A 15,966-nucleotide genomic window follows, 5' to 3' on the forward strand; every position below is an offset into this window, starting at 1 on the left:
CATAGCTCGGTATATAGCAAATAAGAGACACTAACTATTTACTGAAAAAATGTATAAGTGAATGCATAAATACTTGACTAATACATGACTGTATAGATGAATATATTCATCAATATAACTTATAGTTATTCTTCTGTATATACAAAATTTAACTCGATTCTGCAAAATGTGTGGGAAAATAAGGCTTTAAGAAATAGTTAATTTGAATTAAATCATATTAGATATGTGTATGTATGTTTGTGTGTACACATGTTTATTATGACATTTAGCATTAATGGCAATTTTTTTAGGAATTATGCTGGAAAAAGAGTCAGAATACCTTGAGACAGAATCCATCTGGAAATGTAGACAAAGGTCTTACCTATCCCAGATTCCAAGCTACCAACTTTAATTAATTAATTAATTTATTTATTTTAAAGATTTTATTTATTTATTCAGAAGAGACAGAGACAGGCAGAGGGAGAAGCAGGCTCCCCGCTGAGCAGGGAGCCTGATGTGGGACTCGATCCCAGGCCCCTGGGATCATGACCTGAGCCGAAGGCAGACGCTTAACGACTGAGCCACCCAGGCGCCCCCAACTTTAATTTAAAGGGTGCTAATCCATTAAACCCAATACATTATCCAGATAGATTGCATAAATGACATCAAACAACTTAACAAAATGGCATGTTACTTTGATTGAATTCCACAGATTTGGAATAGCTGTGAAAATGTCTGGCTCAGGGCGCCCGGGTGGCTCAGGGGTTAAGCGTCTGCCTTCCACTCAGGTCATGATCCCAGGGTCCTGGGATCAAGCCCCACATCGGGCTCCCTGCTCCACGGGAAGCCTGCTTCTCCCTCTCCCACTCCCCCTGCTTGTGTTCCCTCTCTCGCTGTGTCTCTCTCTGTCAAATAAATAAATAAAATCTTTAAAAAAAATGCCTGGCTCTATCTACCTTCAAGTGGATAGAAGACTCTAAACAAATGAGATAAATAAGTATGATGAATGATACCGAAGTCCCAAAATGTTAGAAAAAATTCTAACCAACTAGCCAGGATTTTCAGCAAAACCAAACCACCTAAAAGAAAACAAACAACAACAACATCAGAAATACAGGAGCTCACATATTTTTCCTATAGTTTGTTTTCTATAGTTTTATTTTCGTGAAAACTCTTTGCCCTTTCTAGTGCTCATATGGGGGGGATTTTTATATTTTCATCCTTTCCTAAATTTCAGCTGAACACATTTTTCTTGTTCTGCATTTCTCAAAGTAATATACTGCAGTCAGTATTAAGTTTGAATCAGTATATACATTATGCAATACATGCATAATAATTAAATGAAAGCCACTCAAGGTGCTTTTGCCTACTTTCTTCTTCATGAACACAATACTGCAAGTCAGGAGAACATAACTTTTAAAGAATTATAAACTCTCCCTAAACATTTCAGTGATGAGTAATTTTGGGTTATATAAGAATAGTCAAGCAGGGGAGTGTTTATGGAAAACAAGCTATGTGAGGAGCTGAAAATTATGAATCCTGGACAAAAATAAAGTGCCTTTATTCAGCTCTGTACTTCGCAGGCCCTAGTATTGTGGTCTTCAATCAACTTTTAATAGCAAAATAAATGCTTCACTGGGCTCATTATTGGGAAATATGGGATTCCCAACCAATCTATACTATTAAACAAAATTGGCATAAGAAAGGTTTGGAAGCAGGGACCACATGCTCTGAGGTGGTAAATGCAAAGTCACCACTCTCTTTAGTGTTTTTAAGAACACAAGAGCCTGGTGACATAGAAACTCTGACTACAACAGTAAACCCTCCCCTGGTATATGTTACTTTGCTGACATACAGATATAGAGTAAAATACTGTAGTGTAGTAACAGTATATTTGCAGTATCTTTAATTAGAATGCCCAAAATTATTACAAGAATGAAAGAAAGGGCACTATAGTAGTCTGAAAGGGAAATTTGGAGTTTGATAATTATCTTATTCTTTTGTAAATTTAAGGCATGACAAATATCATAAAACATTCAGAGGTTCTATGATGTAGGAGGAAAAACAGCCAATGCTATTTAGCTGTTTATTTTAGGTTAGATCCAAGAATTGCTACTGATTCTGGAAAAAAAGATGTTGTTCTTCAAGATACTATATATTAAAGATACAGTGTTCCATCAGTCCACAAGTCTAATTTTAATCTTGAAAATCACCAATTTCAAGGCAAAAATAAAACTAGATTTAATTAAATAGACTAAACACTTTGGAAACAAAAGGCTTGTGATGCTTTATGGGTATCCTGGGAAGTTTTGACAAACACTATGCCAACAAATTGCATTTAAATAAGTCAAAGACAAAGGAATACAATTTCTTTCTCACAGTATCTTCAAGATTGCTGGAAGCATTACTTCCCAATTTCTTTGCAGTCATTACTTTTAACCCCAAATCCAGCTCAAGAAAACTGTATTTCTAAGGAATAAACACAAACACAATCATATGTGCCCAATTTTCAATTTGGAAAGTTTTGCCTATAGATCTTCCACATAACTTTCAACAAGAACTTACCAGATAAATCTCTCAAAAATTGTACACATATCCAATATGAAGGTGCAAGTCTTGTGGGTACACTGTGAAACACAACCCTTTGGCTTCATAAGCCCTTAGATCCAAAATATTCCAAATACGGAATGCCCACTGTTAATGCTTTTTTTTTTTTAATTTATTTATTTGACAGAGAGAGACATAGCGAGAGAGGGAACACAAGCAGGGGGAGTGGGAGAGGGAGAAGCAGGCTTCCTGCGGATGTGGGGCTTGATCCCATGACCCTGGCAGGCGCTTAACGACTGAGCCACCCAGGCACCCTATTAATGTCTTTTTAAGACCAAATATCAAAGATCAGGTATGTCTGCTTTAACTAAATTTCTGTTTTTCTTACTTTACTTTGTTTGGATTTTGACTCAGTAACAAAACATACAAAATTACATTTTTTATGTTCTCTCTAATGTACTGTGTGTACTCAAGAACACTAGATGATGGGTAGTTCATCAGAAAATCAATGTTTAACTGGCATCTGAAATAGCTCCTCTGTGCATGGCACATAACTCTTGGAAATATTTCTGGAAGATCCTTGTAAAATGAAACCTTATCTGACTAATGTAATTCTTCCCTCTATGTTGGGGAGTTTATTTTATTTTCCAAGAGTGACCATTTCTTCCTTTAAATTCTGTTCATTTTCTTTTTCTTTCCCTCCCTTTTTCTTTTCTTTTCTTTCTCTTTCTTTCTTCCTTCCTTTTTTTTTTTTTTTGGAACATAGTAATATAAATGCACACAGCGTACTTCTTCAGACAGGTATAGGACACAAGTGATGAGAAAGTGTTTCTAATATTCCCCACTCACCCCTATCCCCACATATACATCCATCTAGAGGTGTGTCAACATGTCACAAGGGAACAACTTGCTCTTTGGCTTTCATATTATTATAGCTGATGCAGCCGTGAAACACAGCTAGAGAGATTTAGCATTACCTCTACTTACTAGCTCTCTGCTCCCTTAACTTCCTACCTGTGTGCAGGGAGCAATCTCCACACGTGTGGAAAGCTAAACCTCCTCAGAGCATCTGGTGGCACATGGACCAACCTGGGAAAGTAAGCCAGGATCAGAGGTGCAGCCAGCAAAAGCTCCTAATTCCTCTTGAGGATTCTGGCCAGACAAATACGTAGAAGTCAGCAAGAGTTGTTATAGAGATGAAGCAAGGAAAATGAAGTAAAGAAGACCTCCACTCTCATCTCAAACATAATTGAACAGTACTTGAAAGCACGACATGTCTGTGGACAAATATCAAGAGCAAAATATAGACTTCCAGTTTTCTTATTGGAAACTACAAATTCAAAACAACAAACATGATCTGTTCTGATATTTTCCCAAAAAAGCATAGCAGTAGCAGTAGGTGATGTTATTATATAATAAGTACTTACTAAGTATTTTATCCTCACAACAAAGCCGTAAGGTAAGTACTCCCATTATTCCTATTTTGCCCTTGAAAAATTAGAAAGTTGGAATAGTTCAGTAACTTTTCCAAGGCCACAGCACTAGTAAGTAGTGAGGCAGGATACAAATTCAATCTCAACCACTTACTACTCTGCTGTGGGCCACCACAAACATACTGTCATTTCATTCTCAACATTTCTTTGCCCCCTTAATGCCTGGATGTCCCATTTGCTAGCATTCAATATTCAAGGGACAACTGTCCTCGTCTTTAAATAAAACTGCCCTGCAGGTTAAGTGTCATTCTTGTCACCCGCTTTCCCTTTATCAAGCTGTGTTCATCTCCCCCTTCCATTTTCTTCTCCAGCTTACACACTTACCTCTTTTCCTTTTCACTGTTTTTTCCCTTCATTTGCTTATTCTCCTCCCTCCCCCCTTATTCCACTGTCATCTCGCTTCTCCTCACTTCCTTGACATCCCACTGTTATACTTTTCCCTACACACACACACACACACACACACACACACACTGACACACACATGCACACATTTCAGAGGTCCTTAATGTTACCACCATCACAAACAGAAAGTAAAAACGGAAGCCATGTTCAAGAGAAAATATTTATTTTACAATGCATATATCTAACAAAGGACTTAGAATATATATCTAAAATATATAAGGAGCCCCCAGAAGCCAATAAGTAAAAGAAAAACTGGATAAATTTTTTAAATGGGCATAGCATAAAATAAGATACCCATATCTTCAATAAATATATTAGAAGGTAAACAATATCACTACTCATCGGGGTAATATAAATTAAAACCATAGTAAGATACCACTACACATTCACCAGAATGGATAAAATGAAAAAGACTGAGAATACCAAGTGTCAGTGAGGATGCAGAGCAAATGGAACTCCCACACATTGCTGCCGGAAGGGTAAAATAGTACATCACTTTGGAAAATTGTTGGGTGGTAACAAAAAATAAACATATATTTACCTATGACTCAGAAATTCCACTAAGAATATAACCAAGAGAAATATTTGCATATGTCCACAAAAAGACTTATATACAAAAGTACACAGCAACATTATTCATAATAGCTCCATAAAAGAAAAATCTCAAATGGCTATGGATAAGAGAGCATGGAAAAATAAATTATGGTATATTCATACAGTGGAATAGTGCACCACAATAAAAAAAGAACTACTGATACATACACCAACATGGATAAACATAAAAAAAAATTATGTTTTGATAGAAGCCAAACACAAAGAGCACATACCATACAATCCCATTTATATGATATCCAAGAAGGGGCCAAACTAATCTTCAGTGATAGGAGTTAGGAAACTGCGAGGTTGCTACATGGGTCTATAAATATATATAAAAATTTATCACATTGTATACTTAAGATTTGCGTATGTTACTGCTTGTAAATTGTCCCTTAATAAAAAAGTTTTTAAAAAGTGGAGAGAAACTATTTAAGGAAAATATGAAAAGCTATGACATTCCAAATTACTTCTTTACCAAGTTCACAGCATCTCAAGCCCATTAAAAGATGTCCCTCTTGTATTATGCTAAGAGAAATAAGTCAATCAGAGAAAGGCATGTATCATATGATCTCACTGATACGAGGAATTTTTTTTTAAGATTTTATTTATTTATTTGACAGAGAAAGACACAGTGAGAGAGGGAACACAAGCAGGGGGAGTGGGAGAGGGAGAAGCAGGCTTCCCGCCGAGCAGGGAGCGCGATGCAGGGCTCGATCCCAGGACCCTTGGATCATGACCTGAGCCGAAGGCAAACGCTTAACGACCAAGCCACCCAGGCACCCCTGATATGAGGAATTCTTAATCTCAGGAAACAAACTGAGGGTTGCTGGAGTGGTGGGGGGTGGGAGGGATGGGGTAGCTGGGTGATAGACATTGGGGAGGGTATGTGCTATGGTGAGCGCTGTGAATTCTGTAAGACTGATGAACCACAGACCTGTACCTCTGAAACAAATAATACATTATGTGTCGGAAAAAAAAAAAAAAGAAGATAATAGGAAGGGAAAAATGAAGGGGGGAAATCGGAGGGGGAGACAAACCATGAGAGACTATGGACTCTGAGAAACAAATTGAGGGTTCTAGAGGGGAGGGGGGTAGGGGGATGTGTTAGCCTGGTGATGGGTATTAAAGAGGGCACGTTCTGCATGGAGCACTGGGTGTTATGCACAACCAATGAATCATGGAACACTACATCAAAAACTAATGATGTAATGTATGGTGATTAACATAACATAATTAAAAAACAAAAAAAAGATGTCCCTCTTACCTCAGTGAAAGTCAATACATAGCTATGAAACCTGAGTGACCATACCCCATATGGAAAGCTAACTGGTAGATACATTCAAGGTTTTCAGCATCTCAGATCTTACAATTCTGTTTCGTCATCCTTAAAAGTTTCTAAAGGTTGCTAAATCACAGCTCATACAAGCTAAATCACAGCTCATCAAGCATACTCAAAAAAGTTGTTAAATGGCATACATTTGAACACATTCATATTGCCTGGTCAAAAAAACCCAAAGTAGAATTGTGGAACAGTTAATTTAAAAAAGCGCTCTTGAACTCAATCTCTTGACCCAGGCACTTCATGAGGAAGCTAACAACGCCATCCATAATGCTCAAGAAACGAGTTACTCCTAGGGCTGTATCTTTCTAAAGGGGTGGCATAAGGCTCTTAGACTCACCGTGCAATATAAGACAGAGCAAGTGTCTGGTGTACTGATACACCAGAAGAAAGAGCAAAAAGTAATGATGTTAAGGAAGTAAGGAAAAGAAATCCAAAGGACATAAAAAGCCTCCTTTCCCGTCAAAGATTTATAGTTACCAATGTCTCAGTGTCGATTGACAGTGGGGCCTGGGGGCATACTCACCTTTAACAATGGGGTACTGAGACAACCAAGCTAAAATAATCTCAATTCCCCAACAGCCCTTTCTGTGAAGGAATTGGGGGTTTTGGTTAACTGAAGTGGCTACAGAATGTAACCCCTAACTTTACCTTGTGCTTCCCTTCCAAAGCTTAGGTAGTCCAGAAAAGTATATATCTGATTTTTATATTTCTCAAATACTCAATTCACAAATGATTTTTGCTTCAGAAGGTAATAACTATCCTTTAATACATTCCTAGTCTTTGTTTCTTGTTGGTCACTCTTGTCCATGGAATCTCCCGGCTGCCTTCAGGTACAGACAAGTTACCCTGGTTTTATTTCTCTCGAAGACAAATTCTTTCCTCCAAAATCCTGAGTATTTTACAAATGGTAAGCACAATTCCGCTTACACTTGATTCTTAGATTCTTATTAAGAAGGAAACAAACTTTGAACCAACAGAAGTGCTACCATATAGACAATTCTGAACCTCTAAATTCTTTGGCACGTAGGGACTATTTGTTTTTAGCAACACATTCAAATTTCATTAAATCAGTTTGGCTTTTACCTGAGATTTTTAATTATGCACATTGCCAACTACATAGAGATGTAGTAGATAACACTGCATCATTTTCTTTGAGTAGCAGATGATATAACATAAGGTTTGAATAAGAAATCATGGTTAGCCACCAATTTTTTGGAGATACCAAAGTTAATTGAATGTATCACAGGCTTAAATTAGTTTAATTTTAATTATAAATATAATCTCTTCTTACTCAAATGTAGAAAAAGCAAGATAATGATTCTAAGATAAATCTGCTGTGCAGAAAAGAGTTAACATCAGGCCTGTGACTATTATCTTTAGAAAAGCTTGTTTGAAAGGTTGGCCCTAGAAACTTGGATTTCAGGAGGGTGCCCACCATTCCCTGAATGGTAAGAGTGGTTCACTGTGCCTAAACTGATTCTGCCAAAAAATGTGGTTTGTGCTGAATGACTGCTTTCCTTCTGGGAATCTGAAATTTAGGCACATACTAGCTAGAGGGTGCCTAAGTGACCAGCTCCCAGTAAAAATTCTGGGCACTGAGTCTATTTTTTATTTTGTGGCTTTTTTTTTCTTTATTGTGCTAAGAACATTTAGCATGAGATCTACCCTAGTGACAAATTTTTAAGCACACATAACAGTATTGTTCTCCATAGGCATAATGTTGTATGGCAGATCTCTAGAGCTGATTCATTTTGCATAGCTGAAACTATATACCCATTGAATAGCAATTTTCCATTTCCCCTACCCCAGCTTCCCGCAAGCCTCCTTCTACTGTGTCTATGAGTTTCACTATTTTAGATTCCTATATATAAGCACCGAGTCTTTCATAAATTTCTCTGGCAGAAGGCTTCTACACATTTCACATGTGCTGTCACATCTCATTTCTAGAGGACTTAAGTGCATCCTGTCTGACTCCACTGGGACTGGAGACTCTGGAAGCTTCTGTCTGGTTTCCTCTAGATTTTGCCCTATGTGCCTTTTTCTTTTCTGATTTTGCTTTGTCTTCTTTTGCTGTAAGAAATTTCAGCCATGAATATGACTATTTGCTGAGTACTGGAAGCTCATCTAGCAAACCATGGAAACTAGGGGTGGTCTTGGTGACCCCCGACACCCCTGATATCTGGGTGATATCAGGGTGACACAAGATGAACAGTAATGGTATTGATCCCAAAGGGAGGGGAAATCAGTTTTTTGAGATAGCATTTTTCAAGAATGTTCAGGTCAAGCTGTCATACAAAATTCCCAAAGGCTTTAGTGTGTTTGATGAATAGGTATACACTCTTCTCTGGCTCTAGAAACCCCATTCCCCCCGCCCCCTCAAATCAAGCAATGAGCCACAAAATCTCAAAAGACCAAAGATAACAATCACCATCCAAAATACAAAATGGGAAAACGTCGCCCAAAGGCACTCACCCACTGGAGTCTGCAGAAGTGATAGCAATCAGCGGTAGAATCTTCAGGGGAAGGCTGGTCGGTCTTGGAATGTTCTCTGATTCACTTTTCAAGTCTGCTTGTTCCAACTGTCTGAAGGCAAGAGGGGGAAGCTGAACATTGCGGCAAGAAAGTCTCCGTACAAGATAGGGTTCCATTCCTCGGAAAGGGTCTTCCTCTTCGTTACTGGAATGCAGTGTTTCCTCAGAGGCCTAAGGCAAGAGTTGAAGAAAGTATAGTTCTCAATGAAAGTCCCAGCATTGAACAATACATGGTAGCTCCATACTTCTTGGAGAAAGAAATTAAGGGAAAAGTATACATGAAAAATGCTAACTATGAAGCAACAACACTAACAGAACAATATTTGGTGACAAGATTAGAATAACTGAAATCCAGATTTATTTTTAAAACAGTAAATTTGTTCACCAGTATATTTAGATATGGCTCAGTTGTTACAGTTAACTGACATCTCCAATAATTTTAGAATTTATGAGCTTTGTGCATGAATTCTATAAAATCAAGGGCAAGTCAAAATATTTTTCTGCCTTCTATAAAATGACTTACAGAAAATTCACACATATATCTTGACACATGATGTATCTATACCTACATGCCTATGAAAAGCTAGGGAGAAAATGAGTCCTATTCTTTTTCTCCATACTTAGGACCATACTTGTAACACATTTTCATATGGTTTGTGTTACTTGGATGAGTATTCTTTGCAAACTTTTATCGTAAGACTTTGCGAAGGGAATTTAACAAAAAAGGACATGAAAAGAAAGCTGAGCACCCAGTAGAATCCTGTTAAAATCATGGTTGAATTTTGCAAATTAGATCTTTATTATCCACATGCAAGGCAAATCAAGTCTAGAATAAAGTAGAAAATTGAATATTTTGATGTTAGTTGGAAACAACATACTGTTACATGAGCAATTATTATTTCCCAGGGGTTGGAAAGTCTATTCTAACAATGTTTATTATATCCATGTCCTCAGAATGATAGAGTCACCAAATGTTACCAGGTAACATGCTGGGTTTTAGTCTTTGTGTTGCCACTTAGCTGTGTTCTTAGAGTGCTGCTTCATCTCCCTGAGTTTTCTGTTTCTTTATCAGAAACATAATAAACTGCATTGCTCATTACCTGCATGTGATAAACAATCATAAATAACAATTTTGCTTCCTTCTGAACTTTACAGGTAAAGAAACTAGTCAAGGGAGGCAAAGTACTTTTCCCAAAATTAACCTGTCCATTATAACTTAAAAACTGACTTTGGAGAGCCCATACCTAGTTTAGAATTTCTATTGTACTCCTTATTATACTACTATTTTTGGACAAGTAAGGTTGGTTCTTCATTTGAACATTTAGGATAATAATTTTTACCTCTCAAGGTTATTGTCTGGAACAGAGATATGAAGTATTTAAAGCACCAATATCTGGCACAGTTTGTACTCAACAAAAGGGCAGCTACTATTATTATAATCCAGGTTAATTTCCTTTATATTTTCACAGAACTATGCTGCCTTTGATACTTCATTCATCTATATCAATTCCACAAAGAAAATTTGTCTTTTTCTGGCTTATATCTTGAAAAATGTAAAAGGATATGCAGTGGTGTACTCTATTCAGCCTTTCATTTTATTATCTAATTTTACGGATAAACAGAATAAAATAAGGGCACCAAAAAGGTAAAGAAGATGTCTAAGCTAAAGTCAAAGTTCATTTCTTTCAAATCCTAGATACGAAGATCCAGATTCTGAAAATCTGCGCTCTGAGGAATCTTCTTGATTTGTAAAACATTAACAATACCAGCTTCAAAAAGGAGTCAATCCTACCATATGACCCAGCAATTGCACTACTGGGTATTTACCCCAAAGATACAAATGTAGTGATCTGAAGGGGTACATGCACCCCAGTGTTTATAGCAGCCAAAAAAAAAAAAAGGAGCCAATCCTGACATTTGCAACAACATGGATGGACCTTGAGAGCATTATGCTAAGTTATATAAGTCAGGAAAAACAAATTCTGTATGATCTCACTTATATGTAGTACCTAAGAGAGAAAAAAAAAACTCACAGAAGAAAGAGATCCAAATTGTGGTTACCAGAAGTAGGGTACAGGAGGGAGGGGAAACTGAATGAAAGTGGTCAAAAAGAACAAACTTCCCATTATAAGATAAATACATACTAGGGATAGAATGTACCACATGATAACTTCAGTTACCACTGCCATATGATATATATGAAAGTTGTTAAGAGAATAAATCCTAAGAGTTCTCATCATGAGGAAATTTTTTTTTCTTTTTCCATGCAGTATCTATTTGAAATGATGAATATTAACTAAATTTATTGTGGTAATGATTTCACGTTTGTAAGTCAAATCACAGTGCTGTTACACTTTAAACTTACATACTGCTGCTCTATTTCAGTTACATCTCAACAAATCTGAGAAAAATTTTAATAATAATAATGACTAATATTTGTTGAGTCCTTATTAAATGGTGCTGTTTTACATATACCAACTCGCAAATTTTACCGAAATCCTCTGAGTTAGGTGCTGTTACTTCTCCCATTTTACACACAGAGAAAGAGAAACCTATAAAACATCAGGCCTGCATCACACAGCCACGTGGTTGGCAGGGTAACCCTTCCGGTTTGCCTGGGACTTTCTGGTCTTAGCACTGCAAGTTCCATGTCTGGGGAAATCACCAGACCCAAACTAGGATGGCCAATTACCCTTCAGATCAAGATCCAAAACCAAATCTCTTTTAGTTAAAGGTGGAGCTAAGAACAACTGTGTTTTACTACCTCTACCAAGTAGAGTAAGGCAGGGTGCAGATTACTAGAGGAGAACAATTACTAATTGACCAAAACTTAATAAGCTTCACATTTTCATTGAAATAACAACAACAACAGAACTGAGATCAGGATAGTCTTACATAAACACTGAAAATTAATAATAATCCTTGTTGATTAAATCAGGAGATAAGAGTTTCTAGGATAATTATTTTTGTGGTGTTAAGGGGTCATTGAACCTTTCCGGGCTTTAGTTTCCTTAGACATAAAATTGAGGGGTTGTACACAATGAACCGTAAGACCACTTTCAGTTTTGAATACTCTGATTTTATAATAGCCAATGGCAAAATCAATGTGTAGCGAGAAGGCAAGCACAGAAAATAAAAAGAAAAGGTAATAAATGTAACATTCTTGGCCTTTAGATTGAGAAAGTGAGCCTCTATGTGTTTGTGAAGTTCTGTGTCTTCATCTAAGGACGTTAAGTGCAAAATGAACCCACATTCTGGGATTGCTAACAGGTCATAATTTGCCTTATACATTTCTCAAGAGCAGTTAATGACTGAAGTGTATAGATACCCTTCTTCGGGATGAATATGGAAAAGAACAAAGGATGAGTCTAGCAGAGCTGAACACTGAATGTAATTGGCGAAAGCTAATATATTTTTATAAGTGCTGAGCTGCCCACTCTGACAGTAGCATTGCTACTGCAAAAATGCTTTATATCACCCAGGCTATCTGATGAAAGACTCAATGTTTGTGACATTCTCTTTTGAGATAAAACCACCTCGAGAGGTAACCTCTTTTGAGAGAACAACCTCTATTAAAAATAAAGTGTAGGGGCGCCTGGGTGGCTCAGTCATTAAGCGTCTGCCTTCGGCTCAGGTCATGATCCCGGCGGGGTCCTGGGATCGAGCCCCGCATCCCTGGGATCGAGCCCCGCATCGGGCTCCCTGCTCAGTGGGAAGCCTGCTTCTCCCTCTCCCACCCACCCCCTGCTTGTGTTCCCGCTCTCGCTGTGTCTCTCTCTGTCAAATAAATAAAATCTTTAAAAAAAAAGTGTAGTATTTTTTATCTTTAAATTTTTTATTGTTATGTTAATCACCATACATTACATCATTAGTTTTTGATGTAGTGTTCCATGATTCATTGTTTGTGCATAAAGTGTAGTATTTTTATCTTGACAATAAAAATGACAAAACAGCATATATCTATATCCTAACATTTCCATTCAAAAAACAGTATGACAAATGGCTCTTTAAAAATTCCAGATCAATGTGTATCAATATTTCAAAAATAAATAGAACAACTGTATCTGGTAGAAGGCAGGAGGTCAAATGGCCTTATTTTGGAAAGAAATGTAAAACTGACCACTAGGACACATATATCTTATTGCTGGAAAACGGCATTTTTGCAAAGGTTGGAGGGATAAGATAGTATTTATATTATCTCTAAGCCATTATTTCTCAAAATGTGATGCCCAAACTCCCTGCATGATAATCACAGATGGTGCTTGCTAAAATTCAGACTCCCAGGCCTTATTCCAGATCTGCCTAATCAGAATCTCTCTGACTAGGGCTTGGAAGTCGGAATAAGTCCCCAGGATGATTCCTATGCATACTAATACTTGGGAACTAATGGTTTTGACATTTTAGACATAGTCCAATAACACTGGCAAAGATCCAAGTACAAAGATGTTCATCCCATCTTATTTATAATAACCAATAACTGGAAGTAATCTAATTGTTGTATTGAGGGATTGGCTTAATAACTTTTGATTTATCATATTATAAAATACTATGAGGTTGTTAATGCAGGATATGTGATTATGTTTATGATATAACATTGACTAAGGAAAACAGATTACAAAATGATCTTATTTTTGTAAAACTCTGCTAAAACAAACCAAAATGAAAAATCAACATATTATATTCATAGAAAAATTCTGAAAGGATATATCCCAATTATCTAAAATGTCTTTTTCTGAGTGATGGTATTGGTGGTGATTTTCATATTTTTATTACTTGTTCCTATATTCTCTATAAAAATGTATTACTTGGGGATTAAAAAGTACAAGTGAGAGTCTCAATAATAAAATGAAACAACACTCATCTTGTTATTAATGGGACTCATAAATACCACTTAATCTGCTTTAAGATATACAACATCAAAAGAGAAAAAATACTAACATGTTTGAATGAGTTAAATGAAAACCTGTTAACCTGTAATAAAATGAAATTCTCTTTGGCAATCAAATCATTTGTTTGGAATAGCTGACCGAAAAAAATAACTTTGAGATAATTCTTTTTACTGTTAGGACAAATATGTCTCTGGAAGTCATACCTAAAGAAAATAATTCCACGATAATAACACTTAAGATGAATGAGTGAGCATTAAATATGTTGTCACCATTATCATTGTTATTATTTTCCTTTCTGTTTTCTTCAGCTTCTATGCAGGCTATTTAATTAATTTCTTTGTTCTCTTTTTTTTCCATCCCAAAGTAAGTATCAAATCAGTTTACAAGGCCCTAAGAATAGGGACATATACGTAACTGTGTTAAATAAATTGCCATGGTTGCTGATAATCTCATAGTTTTTGATATTTGTTTCTTACATGTATATATAAATGACGTTTTCTATAGAAAAATTATCTTAAAATGTGGTAGAAGGCACATTGTAGGGGAGAATGTTTCTGGGTACACAGCTACATCACATTTCCAGACTCTGTTGCAGGTAGCTGTAGACATTATCAATGGTGTTACATTACAAGCAATGGATTACAAGCCACTTTCACACCTGGCCCATAAAAACTGCAAATGCAACCCTTCCTTCCTCTCACCCTCTGTAACCCCCTGCCTTACACTGAAGATTGTGGAGACAAAAAATGGAAGGGGTCAGGGTTCCCAAATCACTCTTCAGAGCAGAACCCCTCGAACATCAAAAACACTTAATTTGGGCTACATGAGCCACAAATAATTTTTCAGTCTGGGAAGCCACTAAAATTTGGGGTTTGCTTATTATAGCTAGTGCTATATTACATATAATCACGTCTCGGTGAGTTCAAGTTATCTTAATCATGACATCATTCTTTCCCAGTTAATTCCTCAATTAAGAACTGATTAAGTATCTACTAACTTCCAGGACTGTGTAGGGTGCTGGAAATACAGATGAACGAGGCACTTCCTTTCCCCTTAAGTGTTTATAGTCATGTGGGGACAAAGATAAGTAGATAATAGCCAGTAGAATGAGAGCTGTAACCAAGAACTTAGGGCCCTTTGGGAGTACTGAGGCAGGGTGACACTTTTGTGAGAGAAAGGGGCTGCTGGTAAAAGTGACATGGCCAATGTAGAAAAGCCGGATTTTCTGAGGCCAACTGAGATCTATGATTCTGTCTGCTTGTCCAGTCAGGTCCGTTTAGTCCCACACCTGGATCCGCGACTGTCTCTCCCATCTAAGCAATGCTCTAGGATACTATCCTCCTAGCGTCTCTCTTCTCGTCTGACACACTGCTGGTTCGAAACCTCGGGAGCCTCCTGGGTGACTCTGAACCTGGCACGCGCACATGGCGGGCAGAAGGAGACGGGCGGGGCAGGCAGGGCCCCCAGGTGGGCAGGGGGCAGCCCGGACGCAGCCAGGGAACTTACACACCAGGCGGGTCCTGGGCATCACCAGCCGCGGGGATCGCCGCACCAGCCGCCGTGGTCTGGAGTTGACGCGGACGCCTCCTCCCCTGCGCTCAGACACCCCGAAGCCTCCACAGCACATGGCTCCCTCGAGGCTGCGCCCCGGAAACAAGCTCCCGCTGCGGAAATGGTGCGCGGAAGGGACACTCCAAGGACTGGGCGCGGCCTCGGGGCCTCTGAGTGCCCGATCCAGCTGGGGGTCGGCCAGAGGTCATGACCTCTCCGTGATCTCCGCGGACACTGCACCCCTGCGGCGGCTCTTACAACCGCCCACAGCCCACCTTCTACGGTGGACCCGGAGCAGTCAGCAAGGGGTTCCCCTATCAGGGAGGCGGCTTATGTGAGGGCTGTGGGGTACATTGGAGGCACGTACCAAAGCAGCAATATAGGCGCGTGACAGAGAAGACCCACATCAAGATAATGGTTCCCAAAATAAGTAAGTTTTTCTGCCCAGAGTCCCGTGCTCCTAACCACTGATTTATTAAGTCCCGCAGAATGGGGGTCCAATCACAGGGCATTCACTTGTGCCCTCGCGTGATTTAATAAAGATGACACATTAGCCGACTCATCAGATATACACACATACTTTGTTTGGATAATGGCACAGGTACCTCCTCCTGAGGCAGTAATAATGTCCA

Source organism: Eumetopias jubatus, unplaced genomic scaffold (genome assembly GCF_037043125.1).
Source record: "Eumetopias jubatus isolate StellerSeaLion01/CBP00866 unplaced genomic scaffold, mEumJub1_p1.0 scaffold_5, whole genome shotgun sequence".
Taxonomy (NCBI): Eukaryota; Metazoa; Chordata; class Mammalia; order Carnivora; family Otariidae; genus Eumetopias; species Eumetopias jubatus.